The sequence below is a fragment of the Nicotiana attenuata genome, unplaced genomic scaffold, assembly GCF_001879085.1.
Source record: "Nicotiana attenuata strain UT unplaced genomic scaffold, NIATTr2, whole genome shotgun sequence".
Lineage (NCBI taxonomy): Eukaryota > Viridiplantae > Streptophyta > Magnoliopsida > Solanales > Solanaceae > Nicotiana > Nicotiana attenuata.
In genome coordinates, this window is record NW_017672978.1 from 119,906 (window position 1) to 138,144 (window position 18,239).

The following is an 18,239-nucleotide window of genomic DNA, read 5'->3' on the forward strand; positions in this document are numbered from 1 at the left end:
CTTGGAGCTCAACATCATCATTCACCACTCGATTTTCATTTGAGGCTTGCACATCACCGCCTCTTCCGCTTCTCGTTGTGACTGCCATGACTTGATTGTTACCTCTCTTCGGGTTCACTACCGTATCACTTGGTAGTGCTCCCTTAGGTCGGGTATTCCAAGCTTGAGAAATTTGTCCTATTTGCACTTCTAGGTTCCGGATAGATGTGTTATGTGAAGCTAATTGTGCGTCAGAATCTTGGTTCTTTTTCATCATCTGCTCGAACATCATCTCTATCCGCCCCATATCAGTCCCGGAAGAACTAGACCCTTGCGATTGAAAGGGGGGGGGGGTGGATTGTTTGGTTGTTGGAACATGGGGGGCCTTTGAAAGCCTTGCCCCCTACCACCATTATTCCACCCTCCTTGATTGTTATTGTTGTTGCTCCAATTATTGTTGTTCCCGTTCCAATTGCCTTGATTGTTACCTTGATTACCCCAATTGTTGTTCTGATTGTTATTGTTCCAATTGTTACCACCTTGTTGTTGATTATTGTTATTCCAATTACCGCCACCTTGTTCATTGCCCCAATTGCTTTGGGGACGCCATTGTTGATTTCCTTGATTTCCTCTATTTCCTTGGTAGTTATTGACATATTGGCATTCCTCACTTTGATCATCATAACACTCGTTCGAATAACCACCACCATCATTGTTGTTGTCAAATTGCTCACCATTACCTTGAGGTTGTTGTTGCCCTCTTTGCCTCCTTTTTAACATAGAGACACTCTCCATTGCATTGACTTGGCGCGGGTTTTGGACTTGTTGCAATTGCGCCTTCGCCAATTGATTCATTGTTGTTGTAAGTTCGGCAATAGCTTGGCCATGGTCATTCAATTCCTTGTGCAAATGGATGACCGTGGGGTCACCTTGGGGCACATTCGCTCGGCTTTGCCATGCCGAAGAGGTGTCGGCCATTTCATCAAGTACATCACATGCCTCTTGGTAAGAAAGTTTCATAAAGTTCCCTCCGGCCAATTGGTTCACAATGCACTGATTCGTGGTGTTGATGCCCCTATAAAAGGTTTGTTGTATCATCGCCTCGGTCATGTCGTTATTAGGGCACTCCTTCACCATTGTTCTATATCGTTCCCATATCTCGTGCAAAGGTTCCGTTGGCATTTGCTTGAAAGCTAGAATTTCGTCCCGAAGAGCTGCCATATGACTTGGAGAAAAGAACTTGGCAATAAATTTGTCCGCCAATTCATCCCATGTAGTGATGGAATGATTTGGAAGCCTTTCTAACCAGTCCAACGCTTTACCCCGAAGAGAGAACGGGAAAAGCCTCAATCTCAATGCATCCTCGGACACGTTTGTTTGTTTGCTTCCCCAGCAAGTATCTACGAACCCCTTCAAGTGCTTGTATGCATTTTGGTCGGAGGCGCCCGTAAAATACCCTCTTTGCTCGAGCAAGGTCAACATAACATTTGTGATTTGAATATTTCCCGCCCGGATTCGGGGAGGAACAATGGCACTCGCGTACCCTTGATTTGGAAGAACTCTTGGGACTGCACTTGGCGGTGGCGGAGGAGGGTCTGGAATAGGATTGTTGTCATTTGCGTTGGCCGGACGGCCTCTACATGGAACTTGAGGTGGTTGAACCTCTTCGGGCTCAAAATCATCTACCTCCTCCCCCGCATTCACGTTGCCAAGAGGGTCGTTTGCATTGAGAGCCATAGTACCTGAATTATCGACACAAAATGAATTAGTAAACAAGAAGGAAAGAGAAGCAAAACACAAAACTAACCAAACCGATAGTCAACACCGTAAGTTCCTCGGCAACGGCGCCAAAAAGTTGATCGCTGCCGACTCAACACTACACTAAAGTAGGAAGAGCGGGTTGCAACAGCTTTTACCTGATAGTGGATCGGGATCGATTTTCCACAGGGAGCTAGAGAGGGAGTTGTATTATCTGCTTAGTTTAGAATTGTATTTGTGCTTCTAATATCACTTCTAACATTTTCAGTTTTAGTTTTTTATATCATCTACTTTTAAGACTAATATTTGAAGCTAAATTATGCTATGGAGATACTGCTAAGTTGTAATTAATATAGGGAAAGGCACTAGGGTCGTGGCATTACCTAGGTGGCTAACTAACTGGTAGATGCTACTAAGGGTAAATTGACTTATTTGGGGCTTATGCTATAACTGTTGCTCAATTGTACCCACTCTCATACCTCTCGGTAGAGAGAGTAATTTTTCCTAATTGACTCTCTCGAGACCAATTGGGTAGGCCAATTTGACCGCAACTAGGATTCAAGTGGGGTAATCACTCTCTCGAGATTTAACCCGTTAATTGGGACTATCATTTCTGATGGGTCCATCCCAATTTCTTGTTGGGTCAATTTCGGGGTCATAGACTTTCTCTCTCAAGAAGAGTCAAACCCACTAAGCTAGAATCAGTGTTTGCAACCACCAATCCTTAATGAAAACCTAAAATTAACCCAAATAGCAAACACCCAATATCAATCTAGCCTTAGATTGCAACACCCATTAATTACCCACACTAGGGTTGAGCCACAACCCTAGCTAGTGAGTTTAGCTACTCATGCTAGATGCAAAAATTAAAGAAATAGATGGAGAAGCAAACATAATAATTGATTACTTAAGGAAGAAATACAAAATTAGAGGTTAAAAACACCAAAAATGGCTAAACCCAATGTTCTCATGAGCTCAGCAGCCTTCGGTATCTCAAACTTAACATAAAAATGCAAAAAGGATCTATTTATAGTGGCTAAAAAACTTGGACAAAAATACCCCTGCGGGGTCAGCTCGGGCCGCGCAAAAGTGTAGCGCGGCCGCGTGGGCTCTTGAAATCTTGAAGATTGGCTCTCTGAAGTTGAGGATAGCGGGCCGCGCAAAAGTGTAGCGCGACTGCATGAAATCTAGCGTGGACCGCGTAAATGTGACCGCAGCCGCGTGGCTTGCTTTGGTCCCCAAACTTCATCTCTCTGAATCTCTTCACGCGGACCGCATGAAAATGTGGCGCGGCCGCGTGATCTGGGCGCGGGCCGCATAAATCTAACTGCGGCCGCGTGGTGAGAGTCTTGAATCAGCACTTCTCTAATTCTCCTAGTGGGGCCGCGTGCACTTTTGTGCGGTCCGCACTAGGGTCTTTTTCCTTCACTTTTCTTGGCCTTTGATGCTTGAGCAGGTTTCACTCCGTTTTGAGCCGATCTTTGACAATTCAGTTACTTTGTACCTGCAATCAAGTACAACCTGTGAGCATTTTGGGATTATTTTGTATCAAATTATACTCAAAGCATAGGCAAGCAGGGGCATAAAACACGTTAAAATCCTACTCATCATGCGCCGCAAAAAATATTTATACAAGTGTGTTTATTTTGGATATTAGTCTCTTGTCCGCTGTAAATTCTAAGCTGCCTTTAGACTGTTACTCGGGATTTACTATTAATATTGTTATCCCCACATCATGTTTCCCCCCATATTATTTACTTGTCTTGTATTTTGATTCCGCTGTATGTATATAATTGCACATGTTTATGTGGTGGTCCAGTCTAGCCTCGTCACTACGTCGCCGTGGTTAGTCTAGACACTTACCAGCACATGGGGTCGATTGTGCTGATACTACACTCTGTACTATTTTGCACAGATCCAGGTTTTGGACAGCAGCAGCAGTAGCGTGGGAGCAGGCCTTCAGTCTAGCGAGACACCGTGGTAGCCTTGCAGGCGTCCACAGGCCCGGCGTCTCCCCTATCTTGTACTTTAGACTGTTATCTCATTGCATTCGAGACAAATAGATATATTTCTTTCAGACATTGTATTTAGTATTCTTAGATGTTCGTGAGTATTGTGACACCAGTCTTGGGTAGAGGCTTATGTTGAATTCTTTCGCATTTCCATTCAGTTTTTCATTAATTTAAGACTTCCGCTTGTTTAGTTAAATCGGTTGCTTTTATTTTAATGCTGATAAATTATTAAAAAGTATTATGCTGTTAATGATAATGTAGTTAATGTTTGGCTTGCCTAGCTCCCAATAGTAGGCGCCATCACGACTCCCGAGGGTGGAAAATTCAGGTCGTGACACCGGGACCCCTTGAGGTCCTTAGGGAATTATGACACACCCAGATATGAGAAAGACTATGGAACAATCTTGGCACTTGAGTTGGTTTATTACATAACTCAGGGAGGAAGTCCTAATCAGGTGCTGAAAGTTTGGGCCTGTTTCAGGCTCTCTATAGTATAATTTTTACTCTTCTTATGTAATTCATTTCAGTATTGATCTGTAATAATAATTTGTAAATGACTCCGGGGTTGGGTAGTGAAAAGGGATGGGTAATATGCATGCCGTAGTATAATCCAGGGTAGATACCATGCCTATAGGACTTTACATTTTTTGCCTCACCATGTTAGAAATCATGCCCATAGGGTTTTTACTATGTTTACCTCACCATGTTAGAAATCATGCCATTTAGGATTTATATATGCTGTTTTCAGCATCTGATCCACACTTAGAAATCCTGTCTATAGGGTGGATAACAACAATAAAATAAGCTGCTATTACGTGATTCTGCCCATGTAAACATGTTCTGAAATTTCATTTAGAAACCATGCCTATAGGGAATAACTCCAGAAATTCTGCCTATAGATCTCAACTAGTTTAGTTAAATAAATCAACCCAGTCCACGTTTTAGTTCGTTTCGAAACTGGTTTGATTAATGGTTTATTTTCTCTAAAATGAGTTCTTTAAAAAACTGCATTGATTTGTCTTTGGATATCATGCCTATAAGGATTCAAGAGTCCGCTTTAAAAACTTGCCATCTGTATTCCGCGCCAAGGCAAGCCTTAGGCAATCAACTTTAAATAAAAATCAGAACCATCTCTGTGATTAGTGTTTAACTATTAACGTGAGTAGGCAAGCCTGATTCAGACTTCTTTTCTGGGTCATGTAATAAATTTGGTTCTACTGTTCTCACTTAAGTACTGAATTTAGACCTTAATTGTGTATGAGTCGTGCTGTCTATGTGCATTACTTGTGGAGGTATATCTGAACCTTCTATCCGATTTCTGTGTTTTACCCCCTAAATGCAGTCCTATGTGTTCTTACTTGTCGCCTAGTATTTTGCATTTCAACCCGAGGGTCTGCCTAGAACCCCCCTCTTTATAGGATAGGAGTCCTAAATTCCTCCGGGACTGATAGCAAGGGTCGGGTAACAGCATGCAATAGGGGTCGAGACAAACCTTCTCTTTAATCACCTTCACGAGGCGGGAAAGGGTAGATATGGATATGATGACCGGTGCGCTAATGCCACGCGTAGCCCCTTTCTAAGGAGTGATTACCGAGCATTGTACTGATGTGATCCTATAGGCTAACCAACCTAGGACACCCCTTTACATTCACAAATACGCTTAGATTGTACTTCTTTTCAAAATCTTTTTTTTATTAACTTTTTTTCAAACATCTGTGCATTTAAACTTAAATCCCCTACTATTTGAGCCAAACTTGCTTATTTGCTAAATGTACAAATTCACAAAAACTGTCAGGCCGGGAACCACACTAGTGGATCCTGAGGGGTGTCTAACACCTTTCCCTTAGGATAATTTCAAGTCCTTACCCTATCCTGGTACCAAGAATACTTATAAATTAACCCTATAGGTGCCTTAAAACACCTTACATCTTTAGGTGGCGACTCTTCAAAAATTCAAACCCCCTTCCCGAAAGGAAAGAGTTGTCCCAAAAAATGTCATAAACCCGATTTCGCGAGAAAATGGGGGCGCGATGTTATGCTCCGCAGTATTACGTCGAAGTTATGCTCTGCAGTAATATATTACGATTGATGTTACGTACTGCAGTATTAAGTTAGGACAGTGTTGTACCCAGCAATATTACATTATGGTGATGTTACACTTCGCAGTAATAAGTACGACGATGTTGCACCCGGCAATATTTTACGTTGAATTTGACGTAAGGTAATTGACATCAGTCCAAGGAAAAGATTATTTGGAGATATAAGGATTGTAAGTGATGAATAAATTCGTGAAGGTGAGAGGGGAAGCAAGTCGAAGAAAATGAGTTTCGTTGAAATTTGGTATTTTGGGATAAAATACGGCTCAAGCTAAAATACTCGGTATTTATGGACTAGTACCATACAAGGTACCACATGACCATAATAGTAGGGCGTATAAGGTATGTGAAAAGTGAGTAATATTTCAAGTAAGTGGGAATAATTCTCAATTTTACGGGTAATTGATTAATTACCGAGTAACAGGACATTACCGAGTTAACTAATAAGTGGATAAAAAATTTATTAATTAATAAATAATCCCACCCCACCCCACGTGGCAACAAGCCACAAGATTGGAAGTGACTATGTAGTCACTTTGCCAGATGGCTAATATGTGATAACCAAGACACGATTTAAAGTCTTAGCAAATAAGACTTAACATTATCTGGAAAACTAAGTAAGCAACTCAAAATGAAAGCATTCTGTTTTTGTTTCAAACAAATGACGGGAGAAGCAGAATATGAATAATTTCGTCCATATTTCAATCTAATATATCCAAGATTCGTTCCATTTCAAAACCAAGAACTTTGAAGCAATTTCGTCCAAGCTTCAGTCCAGTCAGATTAATTCGTCCAAAAATTTGAATACCAAGCCAAGTTCATTCTAATTTCAACAAATTCACGACAGTTTTTAGAATTTTAGCAACGGAGGAATTTTATGGTTCTAACGAAGTACGGTGTAACTTTTTTCAAGGATATCATACGGATTTTCCCTACTCCAGGTATGTTAAGGCCCTCCCTTCTTTCTTTCGGCATGGTCCAAATTATACTGAAGAAACGAGAAAATACACAGTTTCTATAAATTACTCTATTCATAGAAATAATAGGGGTGTCTATATTCTTGATTCCCCATGAGAATTATTATTATCTTCTGTTCATGGATCTCAGAATAATACGCAGTTGGAAAAGTTTATCCGGAAGGAATATCAAGATTATTATGTATTTTTCATGCATTTCACTCATTTATACATGTGCATTGACCCATGACCAGATTGTGTTATATACGCGTATATATGTAAATATATGTATATGGGATATGGGAAAAGGTTACGGTGTTATATACGCACCACCACCTGATCAGGTGGTATATGATGATGATGTTGCCCACAGTGGCTGAAATATGATTCAAACGGCGTTATATACGCGTATATATGTATGTATATGTATGGGATATGGGAAGAGGTCATGGCGTTATATACGCACCACCACCTGATCAACTGGTATACGTTGATGATTTTGCCCACAGTGGCCGATATGATATGATGGGATGTCCTCAGAGGCTGATGATGTTATGAAACATGTACCTATGCACGACATGACATTCATACACATATGCATGACGCTAAAAGTAATTTATGATTTACAAAGTTATTCAGACTTACATGTTGAGTCATGTACTCTATATGTCTTCCATGTCTCTTATGTATTTATTTATGTGCCTTACATACTCGGTACATTATTCGTACCGACGTCCCTTTTGCCTAGGGACACTGCGTTTCATGCCCGCAGGTCTCGATAGACAGGTCGAGAGCCCTCCAAGTAGGCTATCAGCTAAGCGGAAGATGTAGATGCGCTCCATTTGCTTCGGAGTTGCCTGTTTTGTTAGTATGATTTGGAAGTGTATTTCACTACAAGAAAAAGCCTTATTTATGACCAACTTTTAGGGACGAGTTAATAATCTGGTCGCAAAAAATATATTTATTGGGACAAGATAATATTTTGGTCCTTAATACTATATTTTATTATGAAGGTAATAAATCCGGTCCCTAAAAAAAGTAGTAACTGGTCCCAAATAATAATTGAGGGACATTGAGTGTGACAGTGTGCCGCCAAAACCAATACCAAAATATTAAAAAACTATTATTTTGTGAAAAATAGGCGCCAAAACTAATATTCCTATATTGAAATAAAAAATTTTAAAAAGTCAAAAAATTAAACTCTCTGTATTCTAATCGCGACTGCCGCCCTAGCTACTTTCCGCGCGCAAGCTCCGCCCAGTTTCCGCAAAGCTCTGCCCGTCGCCTTTACTGTGTTTTCTCAAAACACAAGTTGTGAATTTGGTGGTGTATGAATTTGCCCAAGTTTCCATCTCGCTCGTTGAGAATCCGCGGAACTCTCTGTATTCTGAAACACAAGTCGAAGCTCAGCCCTAGTTTCCGCCAAGCTCTGCCCGTCGTCTTTACTGTGTTTTCTCAAAACACAAGTTGTGAATCTGGCGGTGTGTGAATATTTCCAAGTTTCCATCTCGCTCGTTGAGAATCCATGGTATGGCCCTCTTTCGAGTTTCTCTTTTTGCTGATTGATTCGCTTATTCGAGTTCTTTGATCTTCTTTTTCTTCTCTAACATAAAAACTTTGGTAAGGTTTCATATTTTGGTATTTTTTTCTGTTACGAAATCAGTGAAAAGATTGTTGGGTTGGGATTCCTAGTTTGATAGTGTAATTTTTAGAAGTTTATATAAAATTGCGATTCGGTATCCTCAGCGGCAGATTTTAGTTGCCTTCTTTTGCTTCGTTGATGTGTGTTTCTGCCTTCGCCATGGATTAACTAATCCCTGTAACTAGCAGTCTTGTTTGTGTGCTATAGAAGAGTGCCGAAAGCACCTTCGTGAATTGCTAATTGTGTTTAGTGAAATGCTGGTACATAAGTTGGGATGAAAAGCTCAGACAGAGAACTCTTATTAATCGCAATGAATGAGATGAAAACATGGTACATAAGTTGAACATTAGGTGTTTAGTTATATAGGTGGCTTGTAGAAAAATATTGTGTAAAATATCTTTGTTCATTACTTGGATTGAGTGGCAATTTCAGATTACTGCAATTTTGGTGTTCTGGACTAGTGGATTCCATACAACATTTGTTGTGATCAAATGGCTATTAGATATCTGACTCCTATGTTTTGTTTTCGAGTTTGGTATTCTGTTTGCTTGGGCAATTGCAATCGTAGTTGTATATCTCAATGTTTTATGTTGCGCTTTTGTTTGTTTGAATGTGTTCTAATTTGCTATGACATTGCTGAGTTCAATGTGGTTGCTATATTTTGTTCCTCCACACAGGTAACAGCTTGTGTGATTGTAGTATTCCCCTGTGCTTGGGCTTACTTGGTTTTGCATTTTTTCTTAGAGAATCACCTGCTGCTGTTGTTCCACATTGTTGTTGTCCAGTTTTAGGCACAAAAACTGGTGCTTTTGCGTTTAGTTTGCGTTTAGTTTGCTGCTTGTGTGATTGTAGTATTCCCCTGTTGCTTGGGCCTACTTGGTTTTGTATTTTTTCTTAGAGAATCACCTGCTGTAGTTATTCCACATTGTTGCTGTCCAGTTTTAGGCACAAAAACTGGTGCTTTTGCGTTTAGTTTGCTGCTGGAAATTGCCATTGCAGGACTGCCTATTTTTGGTAAAGATGGTGAACCAACTGAGAGTAAGCCTTCATCTTCACTCTCTTGAGCATCATCCTCACTCGAATTTCCAACATACGCATTACCATAATCTTTCTCATCATCATACTCGCGTTGGTCTGACCATAGCTTAGAATCGATTGCCATCCCCCTCAAATTTGCCTTTATAACTTCATTGTTATTTCCGGATGACTACATCAACTCACCTCCATATTCACCAAAAGACTCCAAAGACTGTGATGGTACTTCAAACACGGAGGTGTTCAACGTGACCAATGGTTGCTTCACCATAGTGTTATTAAACACCATTGCATTCTGGGCGTCCTTGATAATTTTTTCGACATGAGGATTGGAAAAATGCAGCTTGGAGGGAGTGGACATAGGTACACGAACAGCAGCCATCCCGTCCTCGTCATTCACATTAGCAAGAGTAGCAAACAGATTTGTACTACTTCGTGCACATGTACTGTCTCTTGAGCCATCCTGCTGCATTTTGCTATTTTTTGGAGTGCCTTTTTTACTGGACATATTTGTCCAGTCTTCTGCCCTTATCTCCTTGATCACACCAGTTGCATTCACCACATTAGTAGTCTCCAAATTTGCATTCACAACAACAGTTTCTTCAGCTGGATTTGCACCAGATTGCCCTGGATCAAGCACTTGTCCAGCTCTTTTTTCCAACCCTACATCTTGTACCGCAGTAGTTATATCAGTTGTTGATTTTTCGCCTAGATCAGCTACTGCAGGGTTCAACAGGGCTGTTTGTGGACCAGCAATGGAACAATCAATTACTTTTTTTTGATGCCCAACTTCCTTAGAGTTTTGTCCAGCAACAGGACCTGTAGGAACACCAACAGTCACAAGAACTTTTTCTATAATAGATTTGCCCGAAGCATCAGCTGGTAATTTAGCTTTCACAACAGCTGGTGCATTACCTACAACTTCTGTAGCAACATCCCTTATTAATGCATGATTATTACCAACTGTGCTGACTTCTTGTTGCACCAAATTGTTAATACCAATTGCATCCACCATAGCAGTGGCGTGTAAAGTCGACTCCACAGCCTGTGTACCTCTCTCTACAACAGAAGAAATATCACCTGTAATCTTGGTTATAGCTTGATTCATAGGAACTGTAGCAGCAGTATGTTTCAAAACTCTAATTAGCTTGCAAACCTCCATTAGAATTTTTCATATTCTCAGCCTTAGAAGTTGTAGCAGCTGCATACTCCAAAGCCTCAAAACATACATGTTCATGCCCCTTATCATTCGCAACATTAGCTTTGTAACCTGCTGCAATATCAGCTTGTTCACCTAGATTATTAACCACCTGCCCAGCTATTTCCTCACCTATTTTTGATGAAAAAATACCAGCTCTACCTGGATTATTAATCACCTGCCCAACTATTTCCTCCTCCTTCTCACCACTAACCTTGTCAATGTTATTAACCTTCACCACATGTGGCTCCAAAGCTGTGTTAATTTTGGCTAATGCTCGATCAACAGAAACTACATTAGCCTCACTATTTGAATCAATATCACCTCCTCGATCTCTGATATAACCTGTTAGTTTCATAACTGGCTGCACCTTAATATTTGCAGTTTCTTGAATTTTATTTGCAGCTCTTTTGGCATTCAACAACTCCCTAGCATCACCTTTTAACTGCTCGACATTACCCAGCTCCACACCATTCATATCAACGTGCACTGTATTTTTTTCATTGACTTCTCTGTTTCTTCCTTGTATCGATCGACATGAACTTTCATCATGTCCATGATGTTTAGAGCATGAACTTTCATCATGTCCATGGTGCAATATCGATTATTTGAATCACAAATTGCATATTTCTATATTTTCATAAATAGGGATGAACTGCTAATATGCTGCTGATTAGTGAGGTGAATTGGGCACTTATCCGATGTGCTAGTCCTCCTGATGTACTACATGATATCCCCAGTGCACCAGCAACAAAGGTCCCAGGCGTTGCTGATAATTATTTTGAGATTGATTTCTTCTGAGTAAACTTGTTTCCTTACCAGTTAAGTCCATGAAAGGCCTACTAAACTATAGTATTGTTCGTTTTCAGAATTTCGAATTGTCCTCAAGTGAAAAAATACTAGGCTCCATTAAGCAGAGAGTTGTGTAACCCTGAACTAGAGTTTATCAAATGGTTCTCTAATTTTCAATAGGGGAATTTAGTCAAATGTATTCCTTTCTATTTCTATCCACGCCCACCATTCAGAGGTAGAAAAGTTGGTAGCTGGAATATGGCCTAATGCCAACAACACGCGCCTTAAATTTTTGTCTTTAGTCCTTCTGATTGACCCTTTACTTTCAATAACACTAGGTTCCACTCCCCTACCCTTTACTCTCAATAACACCAGACTCTCAATAATGTCTGAGTTACCACTATACGATTGAGTGAGTGAGGTGACTATAGCTGAAGGTACATGGAATTCACCTCTGCCAGTAGCTGCACATGTGGAGGAAATTAGGGAGATAATGAGGGGCTGCAATAGTACAATATCCCATATCATGCTCTCATCCTTCATGCTTGTGCTTATCTGTATAATTTTTGGAGAATGTTACTGATTCAACTGTTACTTGCTGTAGAGAAACAGTTGAAACTAAATTATATGTTAATTGCTGTATAACTGTTGGAAAGTTGCTCCTATCACATGATTATGAGTAGTTACTAAAACTGAACTAATTCATTAACTCAACCCATGTTTTGATTATTGTAGGATAAATTTGAGAGTGTTGACATGAATGATCATCGTGATCATATCTTCGCATGGATGAAAGAGTTATGGAACAAATGGAGAGGACACTTGCATCCAAAATATGTGAAAGATAAGCCAATCCAACAGGCTCTTAAGAATATTCCAAACGGAGTAGACAAGAAAGAATGGGAGTGGTTAGTAAAGGAATATTTTTCTTCAGAAGGTTTTCAGGTATGCCTAGTGATTTAATAATCTATTTGAGTTATCGAATTATGTGTTTCAATGTGTAGTTTCAGTTTAAGAATCACGAATCATGCACCATAACAGGGGAAATGGAAAAGTTAGATCAACAGAATAAATTCGAACTATGAAACTAAAACAGAATGAATTCGAACATCTGACTATATCCATCCTGTTCCATATTTGCATTCACATAAAGGAATTTGTGTTGTGATGAAATTGAACAAATATAATCTGACAACAAAAATGTAAGCAAACTAAATTCAAGGTCACGATTCAATTTAAATTACTAACAGACCCGATTACAGAGCTCTACACAGAATACAGCAAAACAATCATTATTAAGCAGCACCTCTCCATTTTATACTTGTGCCTTAGTGAACACATCAGTAAATCTTGGCGCGTAACTAACATGTCTAGCAGACTGTGCGTGTAATAGAGATGACACGAGGCTTAAAATACTAGAATACATGATCCCGGATCCATAAGATAGATGCTCAGGCATTAAGATTGCCAGTCTTTTATGACAAAGAATAAGGAAACTCCTAAGATAGTACTAGTAGTTTTCTGGAACCATCGCAACCCCAACACAGGCTTTGGTCTAGGGAAAAGAATTCTTCTTTTCCCTTCATTTTTCTTTGCTTCTTACCTCCCAAACAAAACATAAATGAGCAGATAAGACAAGCGAATGTAACCAGAACCGATGGCACTAAAAAAGTTCAACTTAGCTACCTATGATGATAAGTTCATAGCTTGATACTCCCGCTCATGCTGCGGTGAGTCATCTTAACATTGGACCTTGAAATGAGCAAAGACATACAGTTGAATCAGGTAAGTGAAAACCAATCAACTAATTAGAGGTTCTCAATGGAAAATTACGAAAATAACTAAATGAGACACAATTGAGCAACAAAAGAAAGACAAACAGGCCCCTAAATGAATCTTCTCTAAAATCAGTATCAAATAACAGGAAGAAACAACAGAAGGCAGTTTTCTCAGCTTGTCTTTGTACAGAAAATTTGTGTACATCAAAATTTTAGAGGCTATGTTTTCTCATCAAAACAACAGAAGGCAGTTTTCTCAGTTTTCCAATGCCATGATATATTGGATGAAATACATATAAGTTTAACCAAATAGGCTGAAACTAAAGCAACAAGTTACTTCACCCTTCTTGGAGGCTAAGTTTGAGTTTAAGCTGTTTAGAAGCAACTTATGTTTAAGTTTATTAAATTTCTTACATTTAATCATAATGTTTCACAAATATAGGCGAGAAGCAACAGGAATGCGGAAAATCGAGCTAAGTTGAAGATGTTTCATCATATTGATAGTAAGCCTATTCGTGAGATCATTTATCAAAAGGTATTATCATAAAATTTCTATTTTCCTAAGAAAATATTTACGAGCTATTCTTTGACATGTTTGCCTTTGATGGTGTAAAGGGCGGAAAAGATGGCAACCCACCGGATTTGGCAACAATTTTCTTTGAGACCCGTATGAAATATAACAAGCTTGTTGAACCTGAAGCAATTGAAAAACATGTATGTTTGGAAAATTTAATATGTAAATTACTTGAAGTTATGGTGGATTCTGATTTTAAATGTTTTTTATATATATTTTGTAGGCTCAAATTGAAGAAATAGTTCAAGCAGATCCATCTCTACCTAGCATAGAGATTGTAGAAAAATATTGTGGACCTCAAACTCGTAGCCATGTGTTTGGCTTTGGGGGTGGAGTGAAGGCGAAAGACTTGAAAGGTGGAACTTCTTCAAAGGCTGAATTACTGTCCGAGCTACGTTCAACTCGAGAAGAAAATAAATCTTTGAATGAGCAAAAAAAATCCTTGAATGAGCGCTTGTCTACCTTAGAAGATGAGATGAAAGAAATGAGGAAAATGAGAGAGTACTTTGTTGCTCAACAATCACATGTCCCGCTTACAACAACATCGCCTGTTTCAACTGAATGACCTCTGATTTTGTCTGCTGACCAAGTTAGTAACAATATACCCCACCTCCTTCCTGATCTCCCTTTAAATCATTATATATATATATATATATATAAAATTTGGTACAACATACTCCATAAACTTTAGGTACAATTCAGAGAAGAAGGCTTTCTGGAAAAGGTTAAAATGCAAATATATATGGAGTCCTTAATAGCTAAACATATGTCGTGGCATGTGAATGCATTTTTATCTTTTAGCATGAAAATAATACTCTGAAGTGATAGTTAGAACTGTCGAGGTGTGCACAAGGTAGTCTTTGCGATGGAGACATACTCCTCGTATATACCAGCAGTAATGTATTTTAGAAAATAGCCTGAAGTGGACATGGAATCGTTTGGAGCAGCAGCAACAACATCAGTTATGGTGCTGAAATTCATATGTGACGACCCTGCCCGTCGTCACGTGAGTTACCGCCCCATTTTCCCCATATTATGTTTCTCTATGCTTCATTATCGGTATTTGAGGTAATCGAGTTGGACTGGTTTGGTTTTGGTAGGAAATGAGACATTTAGTCTCTTTAAGGAAAGCTTGTTTTGGAAAAGTCAACCGGAAGTTGACTGGTTAGTTAGAGGGCTCGGATGTGATTTCCGGAGATTCGATTAGCTTCAGGGGATGATTTGTGACTTAGGAGCGTGATCGGAATTGGTTTTAGAGGTCCGGTGTAGAATTAGGCTTGAATTGGCGAAGTTAGTATTTTTGGCAAATTCCGGTTGGTAGGTGAGATTTTTATCCGAGGGTCGGAATGGGATTCCGAGAGTTGCAGTAGCTCCGTTAGGTGATTTTGGATGTGTGCGCAAAATTTCAGTTCATTCGGAGATGTTTTGGTCGGGTTTTTGATCGAATGCGTATTGCGGAAGTTTTGAAGAAACTTAGGCTTGAATTCGATGTGATTTAATGGTTTTAGCGTTGTTTGACGAGTTTTGAGGATTGGAACAAGTTTGAATAATGTTTTAAGATGTGTTGGTAACCTTGGTTGAGGTCCCGGGGGCCTCGGGTTGATTTCGGGTGGCTAACAGAAGGAATTTGAAGTTGGAAAATTGCAGGTTTTTGGTTGCAGCAGGTGTTTCCGCATCTGNTATATAATATATATATATATATATATATATATATATATATATATATATATATATAAAATTTGGTACAATATACTGCATAAACTTTAGGTACAATTAAGAGGAGAAGGCTTTCTGGAAAAGGTTAAAATGCAAATATATATGGAGTCCTTAATAGCTAAACATATGGTCGTGGCATGCGAATGCATTTTTATCTTTTAGCATGAAAAAGATACTCCGAAGTGATAGTTAGAACTGTCGAGGTGTGCACAAGGTAGTCTTGGCGATGGAGACATACTCCTCGTATATACCAGCAGTAATGTATTTTAGAAAATAGCCTGAAGTGGACATGGAATCGTTTGGAGCAGCAGCAACAGCATCAGTTATGGTGCTGAAATTCATACTTCCGTCCTGGTTTACTATCACAACGTTCCTCACTACTAAGCAGTGAACAGAAGCATTTCGACATGTTAATGTATAATAGCATTTTCAAACAAGTAGACTCTCATTACACCAAATAACATTGATTATAACTAAATGCTAGCTTCCTGTTCTGCAAGGCAGTGACAGGAAAAACTTTGTTGGTGTAGTGAGCCTGAATGAAGTGTTACCATAAATCTTATTGGATATTCTCAAGGAAAACTTGATAGCTGACCTTATCCTTATGATTATACTGACCTAAGAATATCTAAACCTTAGGGACTAACTATCCTAAAGGAACTAGAACCTGGTTCTTGCTGAAATTCCCACTTCTTGCTTCATTTTACACTGGAACAGAAGCATACCATGTTGTTATTTGTTCAGTTAACTATTGAACATATATAGAATGGAGAAAATCTTGTTGTGGGAAAAGCAAATTGGTGTCGATCAGAAGCTTTCTCCTCCCATTGCTTACTCTTTTTTCTTACACTGCTTCCACGCTTGCATGCCCTTCTTTATGCTTCATTTTCTTCAAGTTCATTTTTCTTTTATTTTTTTTCTTTTGTTTTTTTCATTTATTAATTTCAAGTTAGTTTTTAAATTTAAAATTTCTTTTGGTGCGCGTTATTACTAATGGACAAATTAAATCCATCCCAAAGCTTTTCTAATTAATTTTTTTTTAATATTGTTGTAGCCTTGTTGATGTTGCTGGATAACACCTTGTGAATTTAGACTGCTTTTGGGGTAAGCGATTTAACTATTGCTCATATAAAATTATATATGTTATTTTACCAATAGTTATTTATTATTTTAAAAACTTTTGTACTTACAGGTTTTGAAGATTGAAGCTACAAGTCAAGATGCAAGTTTAGAAGATGCACAAGCTATTATTATTTTGCTAAAAATGTTATGCAAAACTTGATATCATAGTCTACCTCAGGATGTTAGCTACATTTTTTTTGTTGAGGTGTTGAGAAAACATAGAAAGTAACATCATCATGGGATATGAACTTGATATATTATCTTTTTATATCTGGATTTTTCAATACCAATTTGATATTTATTGATAAAAATTACTTTTTGTTGCATTGAGCTTTTAGGACTACTCATGGTTATTAATAGACCATGAATATTTCGCTAAATTATAAAATTATTTTAAATAGGGACGTTATCTCTAAAAAATAATTTAGGACCAGTTAAAGGTTGGTCGCGAAAATGGTTTAGCGACCAGATGTTTTGTCGGTCTCTAATAGATAATTTAGGACCAGTTGGCGTTGGTCACTAAAAAGATTTAACGAAGGAATATATATATTTCTTATCGTCTATTATGGACGAGAAATGTAGTCTCTAAATGTTATTCGCGACCAGGTTTTCGGTCCGTCTCTAAAAGGAAATTTAGGACTAGATACAGTTTGTCGCTAAAGAGATTTCACGACGGGAATAATTTTTATTCACCGCCTACTAGGGACAAGAAATGTGGTCTCTAAAAGTATTTACGACCAATTTTTTTGTCCGTCGCTAAAGTGATTTAATGACCAGGTATTATGTCCCGTCGTTATTGACATTTAGCGACGGAGGCTATTACGACGGGTTACGACCAACCTTTTCCCTTCGCAATTTACCCTTTTAGGACCAGATTTTTACTTTTAGGGACCGGATTTCCCTTCCTTAAAGGTCGTTTTTCTTGTAGTATTTTTTGGTATGGCGGGGCCTCTGTCCCGACCTTTATGACTTTTGTGTATTCTTAAAGGCTTGTAGACTTATGTGGTGTACATAAAAGATTGTACGACCTTGTCGGCCTATGTTTTGAGTTTATAAAGGATCATGTTGGCCTATTAGGCCCGTATGTCACGTGTATATGATGATGTAATAAAAAGGATACGTTACGTTGGTACTCGGTTAAGTAAGGTACCGGGTGCCCGTCGCGGCCCGTCGGTTTGGGTCGTGACAAAAATGGTATCAGAGCAGTTCTTTCCTATGGATGTCTACAAGCCGTGTATAGTAGAGTCTTGTTTATGGGTGTGTCGTGTACCACACTTATAAGCAGGAGGCTACAGGGCATTTAGGATATTCACTCTTTCTTCTTCTAGATCGTGTGGTAGAGCTCACTTATAAGAATTCAGATTCCGATTTTTTATTTTATTATTCGTAATAAGACGATACCTACATCCGGAAAGAAGGATTGGAAAGAGAGATAGTTGTGGAAGAGCTGAGTCAGAGGAATTGGATTTTTGTATAATGCCTACGATAAGTAAATGTGAGGTCTTTAGCAAATCATGGGTGTACTGAAAGGTGCAAGCTTCCTGATAAGAAGCCTTAAGGCAAGAATGTCTATCCATCTTT

At 38.9% G+C, this 18,239-nt stretch overlaps 1 long non-coding RNA gene across 1 annotated transcript; it reads left to right on the forward strand.

Annotated features, from left to right (window-relative positions):
* The first annotated feature begins 14,373 nt into the window (after nt 1–14,373).
* On the forward strand, nt 14,374–16,976 carry LOC109215076. Its single transcript, XR_002066304.1, has 3 exons — nt 14,374–14,409; nt 16,591–16,640; nt 16,729–16,976. It is a non-coding gene; the product is annotated as an uncharacterized LOC109215076 (long non-coding RNA).
* The last annotated feature ends 1,263 nt before the right edge of the window (nt 16,977–18,239 follow it).